The sequence below is a fragment of the Tyto alba genome, unplaced genomic scaffold (genome assembly GCF_018691265.1).
Source record: "Tyto alba isolate M040663 unplaced genomic scaffold, T.alba_DEE_v4.0 Super-Scaffold_45, whole genome shotgun sequence".
Lineage (NCBI taxonomy): Eukaryota > Metazoa > Chordata > Aves > Strigiformes > Tytonidae > Tyto > Tyto alba.
Genome location: NW_024881321.1, coordinates 41,457,028 through 41,477,222, shown reverse-complemented (window position 1 = coordinate 41,477,222; position 20,195 = coordinate 41,457,028). Strand labels below are relative to the sequence as shown.

Sequence of the window (20,195 nt, the reverse complement as noted above, 5' to 3'; positions counted from 1 at the left end):
TTCAATTAGTGAATTTATCATCTGTTAAACTGCCAGCCTTTTTCAAATGACAAGTCAAACATATTCTTAGTGTTGACACATAGTACAAAAATACTGTCTATCAGGGAAAAAAATCCACACAGAAAAGAGCACAGTGTTCATCCTCTTGGCTATGCAAGGTTCTCAAAACCTGAGTGTTTATGGCATGCATTGAAACAAAACTTTTAAACAAAATCCAAAGGAAAGAATGGTAAGGGAGGAAAACGGATGCTAAATAAAAAAGCGTTTATCACCATTTATCTCCTACTTCCTATTCACACTTTCTGGGGGGTTTGTTATCTGATTGGTTTTAGGACCTCCCATGGACTCCAGGTTTTGGGGGTTTTCCATCTGTTAGATCTGAGCCTTTGGCAGCCAGACCATTTTGCAGGTCTGCAAATCTGCTGTTAAACCATTTCTGGACCAAAATCTGTTTTGCTATTGTCAATGCACCAACTGTAAAATGAAGCTAAATATTTAAAAATTTTCAAAACATGAAAGATTCAGTAGGTTGTTGTGATGAAAAAGTAATCCGTTCTTCCTTTTCAAGGATTGTTTGTGATTCAGCTTTCTGCAGTGTCTCAAAAGCTTTGTTGGATGACCTTGGATGCACCTCTTCCTTCAGTCCTTTTAAAATGGGACTACTGGCATCCGTATCATGGCAAAAGCGTGGACTAACTCCCGCTGCTCAGGTATTACTGAGAGGGGGGATGAAAAGAAATGAGATTACTTGCTGTCAAGTTAAAAGTTCTCTTGCATGCGTTGCTACAGTTTCACGCACAGGTTCAGCGCAGTTTACCGGCTGGACTCATCTGTGCTGGTGGAGGGAAGGGAAAGTAACCGCCGGTTCTCTCCGGCTGCCACGTGGCAGGTGATGCTCTTCGCAAACCGCAAAGAAACGACGGTGACAACCTTACCCCACCACAGCAAGTTCTTTGACCATTACCTTCTCCTCAAGGAGACACAACCTCGGGGAACGCCGATCCCTCGGCATCCCCCCCCCGAATGCCAGCAGGCCCCCGGCTGCGGGGCCTCGCGGTCGCCCACGGCACCGCGCCAGCAGCCCAGCGGCCACGTCCCACCCAGGAGGCACGCCGAGACAAAACCCCGCTTCCCCCCGACGCCAAGCCCCCCCCCGCGCCACGGAGGACGTGTGGCGGGAGACGGGCTCCCAGCCCAACTCCACGGCGCCCGTTACTCCCCGCCGTGACGGCCGGGGCCTTCCCGGCAAACCAGACTGTCCGTCCTACCGACCCGCGGCCAGCGGGGGTCCCGCCCTCCCGCTGTCGCAAGCCCACCCGGCCGGTCCTGCGAGCCCCCCCGGCGGTGTGGCGGGGACGCCTCCCCCCCCCCCCCGCTCCCTCGGCCTCGGCTCGGCCCCCGGGGAAGGGGCAGCACGCACCAGCGGAGGATGGGGAGGTGCAGGAGGGAGGTGGGGCTGCCCTCGGCCATCCCGGGCGGGGCCGCGCCGCGCCGGGCCGTTGGCTACCGGCCGGCGGGGGGGCCGCGCGACGCCGGTGCCCGGTCGCGGGGCGGCGGCGCGTCCAACCCCCCCCCCCCCCCCCCCCCCCCGTCGGGGCCCTGCCGCCACCCGCTTCTCGCCGCCACCCGCCACCCTGGGCGGCGGCGGATCCTGCGCGCCCGCTCACGCGTGGGCGCGAAGCTGAGCGCCGGGGCCGGCCGCCGCGCAGGCTCCCCCCGCCGCCCGGCCCTCCGCGGCCGAGCGGGAGTGGGGCAGGAACCGCAGGTGCGGGAGGGGGGAGGTCCCCGAAGCGGGAGGCGCCCGACCGCAGCCCGGATAGGTTTTGCACGCCTTTAAAACATTATTTTCGGAGTTTTCTACAAGAATGCTGTAATTGTTTAATTTCTCTTTGATACAGATAGATGAAAGGGCTGTCTGCTCCACTGAAACCCTGCGAGCGCTTTTCCACTGCAAGTATCCATTATGCAAAATGAGCTTTGCTGCCATGTGACTGGCGAAAATAAATTATGTATGGCTGGAGCGTCTAAAAGCTTCTCGTGGATGGCATTGGGTTACATCAGAGCTCAGCTTCTCAGAAACTCCCGTGGCTGCCTCATGTTAATTAGCTGCTGAAAACCCACGTATGACACAGGCCGGCGTGCTGGCTTTGTTATGACAAGATGACCAAAGCCAACGTGTCAGTAGACGGCAGCATTAGAGGTGGGGGGCACAAGGGACAGGGAAAGGGGAATTTATGGTGGAAGGTTGCGGGTTTTCTCTCGATGTAGCTTGCTTTGGAGGAGCAGCGCACACAGATGTCATGTATAATACATGTTGCTTTTAATCTAAAGCCTCACGCTGTGTTGAGAACCCCATGGGAAGGTGCTGTTCACTCACAGGCCCCTGAACCAAAGCTTTGAAAGCGATGTCTGCCCAAAGCACAGGTTAGTGTACGCACTGTAACCGGTACAATCTGACATGAATAATTGTACTTAATAACCTGTTGTGGAAGCTTCCCTCAGTAGTTACAGTTCTTGGTCATTTCGTATCTCCACAGTCTACTGATCTTCTCTGTGGGACATTCAGCTTACACAGCAAATACTCCTGCAAATACTGTAGAGTGAAAGCTTTCTCAAATTCCTTTAAACTAGCTGTTGTAAGAACCAGCAGCAGTGATACTGCAGCAACCATAAGACTGGTGCGGGTTTGCCATGAAGGACTCAGTAGAGCTTCTTGAGGTGGGTTTTGGAGTCGATGCTGCTGATTCAGGTGTGCCTGTCCACACCGCAGTCATAGCAGTGCCTTCCACTTAATGTACCCAAGGAAGAGGAAGCCTCATCTCCAGTTTCCAACAACTGGCTTCCTTACATGTTTGCACATGCTTCTCAGTCCTGGTTGTAGTTCTCAAGGTTCACGACAAAAAACTGACTTTTTGGGACTATCTGAAACTCTACAAACTTTGTGAAGCTCCCTAGGCCCAAAGATGCCTTAGCAGGAAAAAAACCCAAACATCTACAACTTACCTGAAACGGAAACATTATCAAATGGACTATTTCTGTGGTGACAGACTGAGCAAGGGGAGTCACACAGATCAGTAAGACCCCGGATAACACCTGATACTCAGAAGAGTTTTGGTGAGAGGAAGCAAATGCTGCACATAGAAACTGTCCAGTTACTGTCTGTAGTTTGAGAGATATAAAGTAGGTCACAGAATCTCTCTTGACCAATTTCCACATCACAGTAACGAGATAGACAGATCCGTGTGCTGTTCAAATCTTGACACTACTATTATTTGATTAGGGTTTTTCCACTTTTTCAGAAAACGTTTCTTTAACCTTTCAAATAAATTTAATACTTTTGAAGATGTGTGTGTGGGGGGAGGAGGTATTCTGATTTAAAATACCAGCCTGCTAGTAGAATTTGATTGAAAACCTGAAATCTGCTTCTTTGATTTAATCCAGTCGGAGAGGACTGGGTGGATGTACATTAGGTCAAGCTGTAGTAAGTCTTTATTCTTGCATAAGCTGAAAGTTGCCGAGCTCTTTATTGCTGTCATGGACATCCTCCTTGTGTAAAATGAAAGAGTATTTAATGAACATGCACTTTGTTTGAACAAAATTTTCACGTAAAATCAGGAGTATGATTGAACTGCAGTAAAAGGTGTGCTAAAGAAGCTCCTCCCCTCTTTCACCCATAACCAGGGCAAATTTAAATCAAACTTTGAGGTAACAGACATCTCCAAAATGTTACAATGAATGTCTCTAGCACAAAATTGCCTCTTCAGATTACTGGCTCCCCACAGCCCCGTGCCGTATTCAAAAGAAGATTTGGATATCTTGTGAAGTCAACAGACCGTGTAAGAGCTCTTGCTAGTGACAGCTGTCTTGTAAAGGAACAGTAAAGTGCTAACATCTCTCAAATACTTTAAATATTTAAAATAAGTGCTTTATAAGATTTTTAAGCACTTGAACTAAAGTATGTATAAAACAGTCATGAAGGCAAGTGAATCCACTATTGCTTCCACCACTACCAGCAGCAATGAAAATACATGACTGTAATAAATTGTGTGTTCCTCTAGAGTCAAAAAGGCCTCTATGGTATTTATTTAATTTATCCTCCTGTAGAAAGAAATAGGTAAAAGAGGTTGAAGGGTAAAAATGAAAAACCAAATACCTCCCTGCCACCTGCCAAACCAAGGCCCTGGAGAAACACGCTATCAAATTTTCAATATGAGAAACACACTATCAGATTTTCAATATGAGAAGTTAAAAGAATTTGGTCAGTGTTGAAGTAAGAGTCCTGGTGGACAAAGGTAAATATCCTGCTTTGAGAAATCGATCAGTACATTTTTTTTGGTTTGGTGGTTTTTTTTTTATATCCACTAGTTGACCTACTAGGAATGAAATTACATCTGTGCAAAGCTTTACTGATTTTTCCTTCCTCTGAGATCTGAATAATGCCAATGGTCAGGCGTTACCTTGATCTGATCAGTTTACTGTGAACAGAGATCTTCAGAGTCACAGCTGTCTTTCAAAGTTTGGTTTAAAATAAATTACTTGACAGAATTCAGAAAATACAAAAGATTATATCTGTTCATGTCATGACATTTGGAGCAGCAGCAAAACCAACACAGGACTGCAACCACCTTCTCCTTTAACATAATGCTTTGACATTATAGAAAACTGTGTCCTTCACAAGCCACACACTTCAACGTGAACGCACATGAGGAAGAGGAAGGCTCCTCTCCTAAGTGCCTATGGCAAGTGAACTCTTTCACTCATGAAAACCCAGTTCAACAAAGCATGCCAGCATGTGTGTAGGACGCTTCATTTCAGCAAAGCCTTTAAGAATGCGCTTAACTTTAAATGTGTACTTAGCTGAATCGCTTTGCTGAGTGGGGATTGATGGCTAAATTAAGGCATTAAACATTAATGACAGAGCTGGGAACACAAAATAGTATGTAAATTGGGATGTGTCGGGACTGGAATAAACTGATTCAAACAACGCAATCATTGCATGATTAAGATCTCTTGAAATATGTGAGCCATTAGAAAAGTTTAGGGTCTGGTGACTTGAGCTGAGGGGCAATCACTGACAATCACTCCAGTCCTTACACCATCTCAAATCACCTGGTTTTGGAGTGTCTGGCAGGGAGACTGGGTGGAAATCTCTTCCACACCTTCACTGAAACACTTAATTCTCTGTTGGTACAACATTAATCCTAGATGTTGCCCAGGGCAGTGTTGGCTACTGATCTCCTTTTGACTAGGATGAAGAATGAGGGGGCCATGACAGCATTTCCAGGTGTCTCAGTGTTCTCTGACTGCTTTTGGCCCTGCCATGGCTGGCAGCAGGGCCTGTCAGCAGCTCTGTCCCCCTCGTCCCGAGGGACACTGGTGTGAGCGCTTCCCGCAGGGCCCCGCCGGTCGCCCCTCGTGCGCCACGTGTACCCAGTGCCCCCACGAGGGTGACTTTGGAGCTGAGGTCCGTGGTTTCCACCATGTGCTGATGACACCCACTCTTTATATTTCTCCCTCTTTAGACCCACTCAAGGCAGCCAAAGTATTTATATGGTGACTCATGAAGATGGAGATATGGATAAAAGCCTATCTGTCCAGAAGTGGCTGAGGTAATGCTCGCAGGAGAAAGCAACTGCTTCATTTCTGCTTGGCAGAAGATGCTGTATTTGCTCCTCCAAGTCTCAGTAGTATTTTACTGTGCTTCCCCCACTCATTCTTTTTGTGCTTTTTGTTTTGTTTTCTACATCCTGGATGTATACTGGAGTTAGCTTTCTGTTTAACAATCTATTATCAATGGCTGTGCTATAGACTTTGAAATAGTGATACTGGTTTTGCATGTTACAGTAATTTGAACAGAAACAAAATATTTTTTTCTTTACAATAAAAGTGGTGCTGAGTCATGCAGAAAAGCTTAAAGTATCTCAGAGGCTGGGGGATCAAACAGCAGCTCTGACATTAGCTCCTGTGCCTGATTTGCAGGCCACATGCAAACGACCCTTGACTGTATTTGTGCATCAGGAATGTTTACACAGTGAATCAATTAGTTTTGAAGGAAGGAATGGCATTAAGGGCAGCTTTGATATATGCTCAAGGTAAAGTCCAGCTACAAAAGTTTTGAAAAGAGAGAAAACATCCCCCTCCTCCACTAGAATAAATACAGACTTTACTGTGAAAAGAGATGCTTTTTTTTTATTATTTAAAATGACAGGTAAAAGTGTTTCACTTAACTAGCTAGATTAAGCAATAATTTTATTGAAAGTGTTTGTTGAAAGCTTCAGCATAATAAGTGTGACATAATTAAATGACAGTGCAGTTAACAGTTAATCTCCTCTGAGAATGACTCTTATTGTAACAAATAAAAGTCCTGCCTCGATAGCTCTTTGAAGGTAAAGTATGTATTACATGAGTGATGTAGTTTTATCTTCCCACCTTTTGAATGTCTTAGACCAAAGTGGCACATCAAAGAAATATTGTGTGCATGTAGTGTCAGAAGTGATATGATTAAAACTGTATACAGTTGTATAACTGTTCTCCAAATTTCATATTTGCAAGCCCTATATTCCTATTATTCTTTTACAAATCTTGTTTTATCTTTCAGACTAGAAAATGTGGCAGGAGATATCATGGTTTATGCCTTGCTTATAGTTACATAAATGAGATATTCATTTAATACTTTTATCTGAGACTACCAATACGTTAGAGAGAGAAAACACCTTAACAGACTTGATAAGCATTAACGCATAACCACTGTAGGAACAACGAAACCTGAAAGCCCCAGGACCCATCTGAGCTGTTCAGGTCCGCCAGGACCCTGGTTTGAACAGGGAGATGGACTAGACAACCTCCCTGACAACTTAATTTATTCCATGATTGCTGCATGGTCTCTTCCTTAATTGCATCTGAAGCATTTGTGACTTGTCTATGTTTGGCTTGTGTTCAAATAAGTAGAACATTCATTTACGTTGCTAGCAGTAGCACTGCCGTAGCTGCAGCAGTATAAAGATATATCCAAGGCTAACTTTATAAAGAGAAATAGTATCTTTTTTTCTCAGGCCAGCTGATGCAGCTAGAATAGATATAGATATTGTGGGTCCACACAGGTTGTGTTGGATCTGAAGCATGCAGCAAACACGAAGCTGAGTAAAGGTTGGGAACAATTGCTCTGGCAGAATGAGAGTGTGTTTCTTCTTTCTAATTTAGCAGATTAGATTAGACTGATATGGTTTGGGACAAGAAGATGTCTTCTACATTAATTTATACTCTCTCTTTCCACTGGAATAAATTACAAAATCAGCCTTTGTGAAACATTTGATACGAAATCCCCCTATGAGCAGGTTGCGTGTTTATACGCTGACCCCATAGCTTTGCATCGACATGAAGGAGCTCGGGGGGGTCAGAGTATGAGCAGCCGTGGTGGGTCTCTGGACCGGTCAACATCCCTGATTTATGGTCCTGATTTGTGATCCTGATCTTGAATTACACTCCGTCAGTCCTGACACTCACAAATACATTCCTTACTGCCAAGCGATCCTCGGATGGTTTACACAAAACATTTCCACCACCACAAACTTCTTATTTCAGCTGTGTGCTATTTGTAACATGGGACTGGCCCTCTGGTTGATACTGTTGGAGTTTTGCATGACCGAGGACTAGAGTTGGGTGAATACATACCCTGAATAATCATTTGCATTCAAAGCGGCATTTCTATTTAACTGTGGTTGTAATCCTTTCATATTTATTTTCTATAAATATGTGATCATGCAAGCTTTACTAGCATAATACTTGTGTATGAGAATTCCCATGTGACTTACTCATGGGAAGCAAACATTTAATTCAAATGTTGGGTCACCAAAAGGCAGCTCAGAATTTTCTGTTGACTCTGTTTTGATAATGTATTGAAATTAAATGTTACAATCATTGTGGATAAAGCAAAGAAGAATCTGGCAATATTACAGTCAGTGGGACAATTAACATTCACGGTCGTTAATTTAAAAAACTGTATCAATATGGATCAAAAGATGCGTGGGGCATAAATTAACGTTACTTGATTTATTGCAGAAGATACATTCCCAGTTGAAAGTTTCAATCTGGATTACAAAATTCATGAATTAGATGATCTGCAGACCTGCAATTGTTCACTCAAGTAGTTCATCCACAGTTTTATATCAAGCACATTTCAGATGTGAAGTGCAGATCTACAAGTGATTCAAGGTAAAATTTGCCGGAGAAAATCCTCTGCCAAGATCAGCGTGTCCGAGTTAGAGATGCAGGATGTGGTTGCTTAGTTACTGAACGGGAGTCCACCTGGAAAGCACAGAGCATCTGCGCTTCAGAGTGTGGAGATGGGCTTTGCCCTTTACTTTTGAATGACATTACTGATGAATCTTAGAATCTAAAACGTGGAACCAGGCAACTTCAACCAGCAGCCACTCCGCTCTGGCAGCCTCATTGCAACTGCAGCCAGTGGTAGTGTGACCATCCTTCCATCACAGAAGATAGAACCACGGGAAAAATAATAGACAAAACTTAATTTTAAGAGGCATTTTAGAGAACGTACCTCATATATTTTTCTCTTAAATGCACTCCTACTGCCCTCCGACAGAGAATTTGTAGTGCTTTGTTGTAATCTGTCTTAATATTTTCATTGGATTATTTCTTTTTGATAAAATTTTTATAACTTTTTGCAATTAAAAAAAACATAAAATCATTAACCTGTAGTCGTTTAAATTAATTTTCTTTTGAAGCTCAGTTTTGACAGAAACAGTATTTAAAAAGTTTCTGCAATTTGTCAAAATTAGTTTCTAAAAGAAAATATTGTTTCTGCTGCTCCTTTTGAGCTCAGATTAGGTTTCCTGACTTCCAGAAGATGTGAAAATGGGAAGAAATTAGGATGTGACGATGGGACATCAGACTAATCTTAGTAAAATCTTTCTGGGAATATGAGACGGCTCTTCAAAATTTCTCAGTCTACAGTATTCCTCATGCAAGTGACAGACATTCAGCCTTGCAGCATGTTTCAAACCTACAGTAATGCTTACTATTTCCCCAAAAGGCCGTCTTTCTTTCGAGAAAATTACTGTATCATGTTTGCTGAAATAAAAATGTGGAGATAAATATTTAAGAGCAAACGCATACCACTGATTTTTTTTTTCTCTTTTGAAAAAAATGAGTTTTTACACAATTACACTTATGATCAATTAATTTCTTTCATTACTTGTCATAATTTACCTTTTCATGAATAAAGAAATGTGTTAAAATTCAATCCATACAAAATAATTTAGTTCTGAATTTAAAACTTTTAAAGTTTTGATATTTTTGGAACTGATTATAAGAAAATTGTAGGATACAGTGCAAGACAAGTCATGCCTCTTCGTCATCCTCATATTTATAAACTTCAATGAGTTTAAAATTGCAAATGGGGAATCTTAACCTCTGTACAAAAGAAGCTTCTTTTTTGAAACATGTTGTATTAAAAAGAAAACCTAATCAACATTTAAAGTTTTTTTTCACTTTTAAGGTACAGAGGCCAGTATCTTGTGGATATATGCCTCACAATTTCAGTGCATTCAAATATGATAAAATAAAATCTGTCTTGTATTTCTGAAATGTTTTTGACAGATGAGGAAAATCAGTTGAAAAACCTCAGCTGTACAACTTTCAAGATGAAATGATAATTTATCTGTGAAGTTCTTTTTTTTATGCTACCACAGTACATTAGAGTTTCCTATTATTGGATAGCATAGCCTCCAAATTAAAATTAATAAACTATGTTATATTTTAAAAATTTGAATGTTCAATTTCAGTATATCCTTTAAATTTTCAAATATTTACAATGTATTTTCACTGCTGTGTTGAAAATAATCAGGAGGACAATGGATTATTCCCCTTTCAACTGTGCAACAATAAGTTAGAATCAGAAATACTTTCCACCATTTGAAGCCTTAGGGACCACAGAGAACAATATTTTTAAATCAAATCTTTAATTGTTTTCTATTGTTTTCAGATGCTAACATGATGTTGGGAATGCACAAAGCATTTGTTTTGGAAGAAATACAATTTTAACTATCAGTGACTCCTGAAAAACAGCATGATTTAATTTGCTCTCACAGTCAAGTGGTCTATATGAATGACTGCAGACGATCTTATGACATACTTTGTTATGCTTCTGGAGCTGTCATCTTGTTTTTTTCTAATTTTCATATTTCTTAGCTACAAAACATATTTCAGCTTGTTTGTAGAAGTTACCCTGGAATTATTTTATCACTCACACTATTTATTTGCATTAGTATATTTAAGTATCCAAGTAGTTAAGAAACTTCTGCATAAACTGCAGTAAGCATTGTATTGATCTGTGCACCACCATTTCTTAGTAAGTTCTGGAAAGCACAGAACATCTTCTTTTTAGAGGTTGCACCTTAACAGCAGGTTGCCATCACAGTTGTGTCCACAGCCTGTGTAGAAATGTATCCTGATCAAGTGAAAATACATAAATAATGCCTAGAGCCAACCTTACTGCGGTATTACTTGCCTACGCAGTCCCCATTTCATACCTAAAACTCAGATGCTGTTTTCCATGCAGCTCATATTTGCCCTTGTGAAACGGATGAGAAGGACCTCCAGCCATCGCCTGACGCCCTGCTAACACAAGACCTGTCGGGGTGCCTCAGTGTCCCCTCGTGTCCCTGCCCACTGCGGGGGGGAGGAGCAGGCAGAGACCGGTCAGGAGCTGTGCCCCCCAGCAGCCGAACCCTGACGGGACCACAGCAGCATCCCTTGCAGGAGAGCCTCAGTTGCTCCAGAGGGGTGAATATTCATGAGTCTACCTTCTCTGACCTTTGTCTCACTCTCGTGGGTTCTTTAATTTTCATTTTAATTGAGGCCACAGTGAAGGGGGATAGGAAAAAAAAGATGCAATAAGACATGACTCTTAAATTAAAGAGTGGATTATCATCTTCAGGGAAAAATCAAAGGAATTAGGAAGAACCTCAAATAAGGGATGGATGAACAGATGAATGACAGAGGGGTTAGTATCCACTATCTGCTAGTTTGAAAGAACAGAAGATCATCTGAGCATGTGTATGACAAAGCTTTTTCAGTCTCCCAAAGCCCAATTTGTTAACTATTAGTGCATGTTAAAAACCCTTAGCCCTTTGATAAAAGGTTGGGAAATAAGATGTGCGTGGTTAAATCTAAAGTAATTTTTCATTATTAATAATAATAAATGTGGTACTTTGCCCTGTCTGTTTTTGTTGGGTAGGTAGCCACTCATGTTCTGCCAGTTAATCCTGTTCTTTTGTGTATTTTAATTATAAAACACCTAATAATGTGGATGACTGCTTCTAATAAATTAAAAATATCTGTATAAATAGAGAGGTGGTGTTGTTTATTAGGCGCAATATCCAAGTTTGGTTAAAAACAGGAAAGTCTGCTTGAGCTCTTAAAGTAGAAGGGGTTTTCTGCAGCTTAACACAGGTGAAAAAGACTTGCTCTCAACTCCAGCAGAGATGCCTGAAGCAGTAGGGACCTGGGAAGTTTTGTCCAAGAGCACAAGTAATAGGCGCATACAACATCCGATTTTGTCTCTTTAGCCCTCCTCATAAAGACTGTTGCCAATTCTACTCATGACAGTGAAAAGCATTTTGCAGGCTTGTGAGATTTTTACATTTTCAGCTCAGCGTGGTTTAACCACAAGCTCTGTAGCTTGGAGAAAAACAATCTATTTGTTCACTTCCCCAAAAGCAGTTGTTCATATGCCTCTGAAGCAGAGAGGATAAAATGCCTACGCTGTGGCCAGTTTCAGTGCTTGCCTCATCGGTGGTGCTGGTAGTCATCCTGCAAAGCCAGTGTAGCTTTGCTTTTAGTCACAGCTGCTTACACTAACTTCTGATGGTCTGAAACAACTGAGACTTGCCATGTTTTTTTATTCAGGCCCTTACAGTTGTCCTTCTGTTGCTACACAGAGCTGGGCAATTCTTAGCGACTGGGTTTAGCCAACTTTTCTGGGTGAGGTCTCAGCAAAATTTAGATTGTTTCATGTATAAGCCCATATGGAAAGTCAGCTCTTTGGAATTCCTTATCATCATTACTTAAGTGTGACTTTATCATTCTACATCAGCATAGCCTTTCTGGGGACCTCACCGTAGGTAAAAGTACTGATCTGAGGAGAAAAAAGGATCAGGAGAAAATGTACTCCAGTAACCTCTTATTAGTGAATGAATGCATACTCATGCATACTTCAGCTATCTGTTTTGATATCCAAACACAATAGAGCTATAGACTGGGCTCAGAATTTGACCTTCAGTATCTTACCACCAGGGCATTTATTCATCAACTGATTTCTTTAGTCTTAGGTTGTTCTCCTAATCTGTGCTAAGCAGTGAAGAAGCCTGGTAACTCCTGCTGTGCCAAAGGAGATTGTCCCCATCCAGTCACTATGGTTTAAGACCAACAGACTTGAGCCCAACACATAACAACATTTCCTGCCAACCCTTCTGCATCAACAGAGTCCAAGCTTTACTAAACAGCTTTAGTGATGGGATGTTTACTTCTGTCCGTCAAGGCCTCCTTTTCAATGGAGGCACAGGAGGGATCTAATTAAAATCTAGACCCTCTTGGTCATGAAATATCATATTATGTTGTGAAGCACAGGTTGTACAGCTGAAAGCATAATAATTTGTGGTCAGAACTACCTGTGGAAAAGCCATTTCTGCTGCTCTTCTTCATGTTCCTATCTGCCCTCATATCATTGTTTATCTTTTATATTACGAAATATATCTTTCTGCATGGTGATCTGAGTTCAAAGATTATTTGAAGGGAATGACATTTGACTGCTGTTTTGCTTGTTCAAACCTTTGGAGCTCTTGAAATGCAAAAATTTATGGGTTTTGGTTCTGTTTGTCCCTCACACACACACACACACACACACATCAAATCGGCTGATTAAAGTAACTAGTACGGAGGAATCCCTATCCTAAGAACAATACCTTCAGCTACACTCGTGGCTTCAGTGAACATTTGTCTTTTGAGACTGTGGATGAAAAATACACAATACAAACACAAAATCAAGGAGCAGGAAGTATTGTTTTCTTTGATCAAAAATTATGCTTTTATTCCTTTGCTACACATTGAAACCCCATCCACCTATAGAACATGATACTACACTTCTGAGTAGGGGAAATTAATTCAGCAAACATGAGGCCCTGATGACTCTATGATCAGTTCTCAGAACTGCTTCTTCCCGTTTGATAGTAGGAATAATAATGAGGATGTATCTTGGGAATCTCCATAGGATTGGGCCAGATATCCAGGGTTTTAGAAAGAGAAAAAAGCACTTCCCTTTTAGGTAACAATCTAGAACTGTTTTAGCATCCCTGAATGGGTTCTCCTTCCTGGAGCAAACAATTTTCAGGTTGGAAGTGGCTACCTTTGCTTGTGCCTTTTGGTCACAGTTGCACTGACATACACAAGAGTACATGTGAAAAAAGCTTTGTCACCATGCTTTAACAGTACAAGTATTTGAATATAGATCAGCCTATAGATGGCTTCTAACTTCTTTAATTTGTTCAAGTGTGAAAATCTTGATGCTCCGCATTAGCTGGATAGAAAGGATGTACCCAGATCTGACTACACTACTATGTGCTTGAAGGGCAAAGGCGAGATTTGTTCCCAATACTCTATTTTCAGTCCTGGTTGTCAGTAATGCCAGTTTTTCTTAATCCATGGGAAGAAGAGACGGGGAGAAGGACGAAAGCTTTGCAAAATTACCAGGCTTCCCTACTGCTTGCAGTGGGGCTGGTGGTGGGCAAAGCAGGCCAGAATTGGTTTCCATAGCTCCAGTACCCCAAGGAGAAGGGAAAGAGAAAAGCTGGCCCTAAAAAGCAATCACACAAAGTGAACAAATCAGTAGGAGCCACACAGTGCCTGCTACTACAAAGTGAAAGCAAACTTCAGCAAGCTTCTTGTGCCTGGGAGCCATCCTTGAGGGAAAAAATGCATTCACACATCACATTGGACATTTTGAAGCTGGATTTGTCACTGTACCCACAAAGTAAAGTGGCACTACTTGTCTCACATATTCCTCCTCTTCCCCACACATAAGAAATATAATGGACAAGCAATCAAATCTCATAAGGCATACAGAAAATGCATTAGTTAAGCTGTGCTTTCTGAAGGAATCAAATGATCATGTGGTTACAACACAACGGTGCAATCAAAGAGGTACGATGGTAGTACTGCTACACAGCCTTCTTCAAAGAGAGATTTTTTGTCTGGGACTTCAACCTCAGTCTCAGCTTGTTATTTCTTCCCAAAAGAGACAACAATTAGTGGCAGCACTGGAGGATGCTGAGTGATCTCCTGTGACCATTAGATGATATTTTTTCTGATAGTTATCATAAATAATTTACTGTTAAAACACATGACAAAAAAATCTGTTACATTTTTTGTTCTGTTTTGAAAGAAATGCATTGCTATAATTCATGGTCAAATCTGGCTAAAAGATTCTGGAATAGAGCTTTTGTGATCAGACTGTTTTGCTGTAAATTGGAAAAGGAAAAGAAAGAATCTTCTTTGTCAGGGGGGGTTTAAAGTTGTCACTATCAAAAGTCAAAACTTCCACATAATCTGAAATGACAAAGAATATTTTTACAATGTAATATCTGGTGACAAAAACACTTCAGAAAAGTCATGTCACCAGACTAAATTAATTCAAAAGTGATCACATTGTAAGTTTTCATAAATGAACAAATATGTAACTTGCTGAATGAATAGACCAAGTCCTGGCTGTGTGGTGGTTGGTTGCTGACCAGGCTCAAACCACGACAGTTCTCAAAACAGTCAGTAATTAAATAAAGCAAAGATTAAAAAAAAAAAAACCAAGCCAATATTTGGCTGACACTGTGAAATTTGCTCCTGCGCTTCAGCCCTCACCTGCACACCACACTTAGCTCACCGCCCTCTCCGGTGTGCCATCACACGTGCTCAGTGTGGTCAGTGCTGGTCAGTGAAATGATCCCATTTACCTAAAGCAATTGAGCTGGCACAGAGGAGAAGGTGCTACCTTGTAAGGAAGGGATGAGAGCAAGCCCTGTGCAGGTATATTAATGTTGTATAATGTCCTAGCTCAGTGCACAGCTGAGGCCGGTGTTTTGTGGAATTCCCCCCTTCTCCTGTATTAATTAATTAGACGGTGACAAGGACACTCCCAGCTGCTGGCCCGTGGTCATCAACACTGCTCGTTTGTTAAACAGTTCCTGGCTGGAGGGTTTTGCTCAGGGTGACTAACCAAGGGATTTGGGAGCTAGCACAGTCGAGGTCCACTTCCCAGTAGATACCCTGCTTTAGAAGTTAAGAGGATTGAATATAATGGACGTGGGCTGCTCCATCTCAGCTGGCCTGGGTGGTCCTGGGTGGTGCTCGTTTGCTGGGACCTCTGCCTACATACTTGTTCATCCATCTATTGCCCATGCCACATGATTTACAAAGGCAAAATTATTATCCACTCTCCCTCTGCAAACTGTCACTAGAGCTTGATCACCTCTGGAGGGGACATGGAGGCCTTCGGCAGCCCTAATAGTCTTAAATATGGTCACCCTTCAGCATCAGGCTGAACTTGACCTTCAGCCATTGAATGCAATCGAAATGGAAGCTGCAAAATAATCTGGTTTAGCGCTGAAAAAAGATTTTCTGGGCAATGTTTCTAAATCATTTTGATGTAGTACTGCCATCTTTGTTAATACTGCTTTTAGCAAGGAAACTGCTTTGCTTTGGGTGGAACTCTGAACTTCTCTGCTTTCTTATCAAACAAAATTGCGCTGATTTGTATTTTTTTCCTTATGCGGGCTGCATTTGTTTGCACACAAGATGTGAGTAATGAAGGAGTCTACAAAATTCAGTTGGCAAAATTCTATCGGAGTTTGCAAGAAACAAAACAAACACATCCCATCAAGTAAAAATGGCTGATTGATGCAAAAGGCAACACAGATGGAGGTAATGGGGTTTCAAAAGAGGAATTAGAGAAGATCTGAACGGAGGCTTATAAATCTGCAGCAATTCAGATTTGCCAAGAATTGCAGTGGCAAACCCTCATTATGGGAGATATTTCTGCACCATACTCACCCATGAGAGCTTTGCTTGGGCAACCACGGGGAAAACATGATCTAGTGGTGACTGCAAGACCAGCAATCCGAATTCCTGAGCCCTGCCAGGCTGCGCTGCTGACTCACACGGCGGCCTTCAGTTAGTCACTCATCGCCAGATGCTTCGGCCTGACCTTGTCAAGGTGCCGCAAACAAGGAAGCAAAACAGACTTACCATTGGCAACTCGAGCAAACAAGTTTTATCGCGTTGTACTTTGGCTTCCCCCGTGCCACCAGATGAGCAGCGTGGCCGAGGAAGAAGCTTTGGGCCCCATCAGGCCGTTTTGGGGGCTGGGGGTGTTGCCCTGGTGTGGCAGAGCCACGGAGGAGTTGTTCGTAGCAGAGAAGGACGAGGGAGGCTTGACTGTCTCAAAGGAAACATGAGGACTGGTGGAAAGCTCGGTGTACATAGGAAGTGGAGAACCTGGATGGTGGAAAGCTCTTTGTACGTAGTCAGCGGAAAGCTGGTGGCTCAGCAGATCCCGTGGGAAAGGCCGGTGAGAGAGGAGGATGCAGAGTCCCAGGGAGGGAGAGACATGAACATACAGAGTAGCCTTGTGCCATGCCAGCTCAGCTGAAGGATTTGTCTCCTTCCAGATAGAGGCTGGCCTTAAGTCATCCACCAAATGGGAAACAGATCACCTGTCCTAATAGTGGGCTGGTGAATCTGGGTGCACTGCAGAATTTGGTGATTTTTCTGTTTTACTGCACCAGTTTCTCACCAGAGGGCATGTCACATTGCTAGTCTGGGAAGGGCCGTCCTTAGTGTAAGTCCTTCTGTCTCAAGGCAATTGCTGTGACATCCTCTTTCTCTGCTATGGGATCAGATGTAAGGATCCCGATCTATGATAGAAAAAGATCATCAGGAGTTTCTGAAACAATCCACTGGGGACTGGGTTTTTCCTGAGGGTTTTTCTCTGTTGTGCCTCTTGATAGCATCTCTTGTACCACCACTTCCAACCACTAACGCTGGGCTGGACTAACAGAGATTTGACTTAAACCGGACTGGCAAAGCTTCAAAAAGGAGCTGAGACCTTAGTGGTGCTTGGTCAGACCTGCAAATTCAGGGGAGAAGGAGCCATAATGGCCCTTCTCCCTTCCCAGGCTTCAGCTCCCCTCACCTCCCAGCACTGGCACTGGACCAAACTTTCCTGTTTCATCACAGGAGATAACTTTGTCATTAATCATATTGCTGCATCCAGTATTTACATATAGAAAATTCAACCCACATTTCAGATTATTGAAAATCTCTCCTAAGTGCCAAAGAGGGTTAGTTTTTGGCTGCAGCTCCCCAGATCCCATTACTGGTAAGGATCCTTACCCACACACTGCAGAACTGTAATCTGGGGCTTGGACCCAGCCCACATCTCGTACAGAGCCATTAGAGTCAGACCAGGAGCTCCTGCTGCAGTAGGCAACTTAGGCACAAACACGGGTGACAAGCCATCGCCTGAGCCTCCCCCACCCCCCGGTTCCCCACGGGCTCTGTGAGGGCTGTGACACACTGGAGGGTTTGGGGTGGGTCTCAGCTCTGCTCTTCTGGGCAGAGGAGGGTGAGCTGTTGTGAGTATGCCATATGGTCCCTATTTTCTCTTACTGTGACCCTTCAGTGACATCCGAAAAGCTTCAGGGAAGTGATTCATAAAACTGCATTTACAAGGCTGCGCTAATGGGGCTGTAGGAAATGTAGGGCTGTAGGTGGCTAGAAATCTCTGTAGGTGCGGGCTAAGCCCAGCGACATACCGCAGGCAACACAGACAGCTGTCCCGAACTGTTTGTACTAACCCACAAGTCAGGCTTTATTTTAGGAGGTAGGTCTCCAACAGACTGTAGAGCCTCCTCAGTGCTCTGGCAGTCGCCCAAGGAGGTGGTGGACGTCCCTCTACGTGAGGTCTCACCCCGACACCACGAAGCACTCTCTGAGGAGCAAGCCTGCATTCAGAGAGGGAGCTACCTCGACACAGTAAGTGCCTCTCTCGTTTCTGCTCAGTGACTCCTGGAAAACCGGGCTAGTGAAACACATTTGCCAATTTTAATCCCCAGATAGCACAGTGAAGCCTTATGTCCTTTGTGCTGCTTCCAGCTCCAGCATTGCTTTGCTAAACATATTAAGTGTTAGAATTTTTGTATTCTCTTGGTAGAAAAAGATAAAAATAATACTTCTGCTGGAGCTGGCCCATTTGAGCTAGTGAAATGTTGAAAACTCCCAGTTGTCTTTCAATAGATACATTTCAAAGTGTTGCCCACATACTTTGGAACAACATTAAAACTACATTTTTGTTTGTGAAATATTTTATTTGATGTTTGCAAAATATTCAATATCTGCAAGCTATTGGATTTGTCTCTCAGCTCATGTTGAGTCCTAAGCAACATGCTTCACGATTGCAGGACTAAAGCTTCCCTCCTGACAACCAGGGACTTGTATACCACTGTGCTTCTTTCTTGACTTTTCTGGAGGTAATTCATGCTAAATCCATGAAACATTTGCAGAATGGCTTCTAATCACCAACAGACAAGCCATTATGTTATCTCAGACGTTGCAGTAAATTAAATTATGCAGTCTTACTTGCTATGCACCTAAATGTTTTATTTACTCTTTGAAATGAGCTATAAGCTAAATTCCTCTTTCTGAAACTATTAATGGGCAAATTTTCTGTCACAGCCGGAGTTGCATATGTATTATGTGACAAGCTGTCTTGTTAAATTCCTTTGAGCAAATCTCCATTTAGTACGACACGTGCAAATTCTTCTGGAGCTGGTGGGAGCAGTGAGTGCATATCTGCGAGCTGCATTGCGTCTGTTGAATCAAATTGCCCAGACCGTCAGATGACCAAAGGGGATGAGGGGAAAGATGCAAGTGATAAATTGCAGTACCATTACTGCACTGGTATGCTGGAAGGATAGAGAGGGACATGCCTTTCTGGACACATAACCACTTCCCAGTGATGAGGAAAGCTGGGGAAAGTGAGGATATTTGAGAAGCTGTGAAAGAGATGTAGCAACTGAAGCTAGTGGGAGAGCATGACTGTACCCACTGTCAGAGTTTCAGTGCACCAAAGCCGGGTGCCTCACCCCGTAATGACACAGCTAAATGGAAAGATTTTGTTTCTTTTGTGTCTCCACCCAGTTAGATAAAGGTATAGTTAACGAAAGCCAGGTCACACCTGTCTACTGGCACCTTTTCCTCTCTCATTACGTGCATTGCCTTCACAGATAGATTTATCTCGGAATAGAGATATAGGGGGTTCTTTTTGTTTGTTTTCTGTTTTCTTTTTAATTTCAGAGGAAGTGTTTCATACCCGAAAGGTACAGATTACAATTGCTTTTACTTTCTCTAACCTTAACTCTGGTGGCAGGATGGGAGCTGCTGAATCTGTTATGCTTGGTCCACTAGAGAATAAATATATAATAAAAAGTTGGGGCTGCACAGATTATAGCCCTCTTGTTGACAATAGTACATTAAAAGCCATGAAGTAAAACCAGGGATATCTTAAGTCATTTCATGGAATGAAAAAGATTTATGCTTTTGTTTTTAATATTTTCACATATCTTTTTATCTTTTTGCATGTTATGATTTGAAAGAATTCTGATTCACCTCAAAATACTTGTTAACACAATGGAAACACTTAATTGTCTAGTGTAGTTCGTTCTAGACCTGCATCTTTCATCAATACCCTCTCTAGAGAAATCCTCCTTATTTCTAACAGACAACCCAAGATAACAGAATTTGACCTACAGTGAATTAGGGACTCAAACAAGTCTCAGCTGAGAAAGCGCAGGTTTCTGTTAATCATGAAATTATCTGTCCTGAAGCAAAAATCCTTCTTGAATGTACTGTGTGTTCAGATGATAGAATATTTTTTCAACTTCAAGCCTCTACCAGAATGATAAAGGTCCTCATGTTGAAACTTTTACAGGTGCTTCATTCAACGTTGATTAAATTACTCCAGAGTGAGTTTGGCTGGGGAGAAGTGACAGTACTTTTATTCATTGCACAAGCACCTCAGTCAGTCTGTCTGCTCAGGTTTCTGGAAACCTCTGTGGTCTGATTCACTATTT

At 42.7% G+C, this 20,195-nt stretch overlaps 1 protein-coding gene across 1 annotated transcript in view; it reads right to left on the bottom strand.

Moving 5' to 3' along the window:
- The window catches only part of RFX8 (regulatory factor X8), a 67,063-nt gene that overhangs the window by 31,540 nt on the left and 15,328 nt on the right, over positions 1-20,195 (bottom strand). The window lies entirely within an intron of this gene.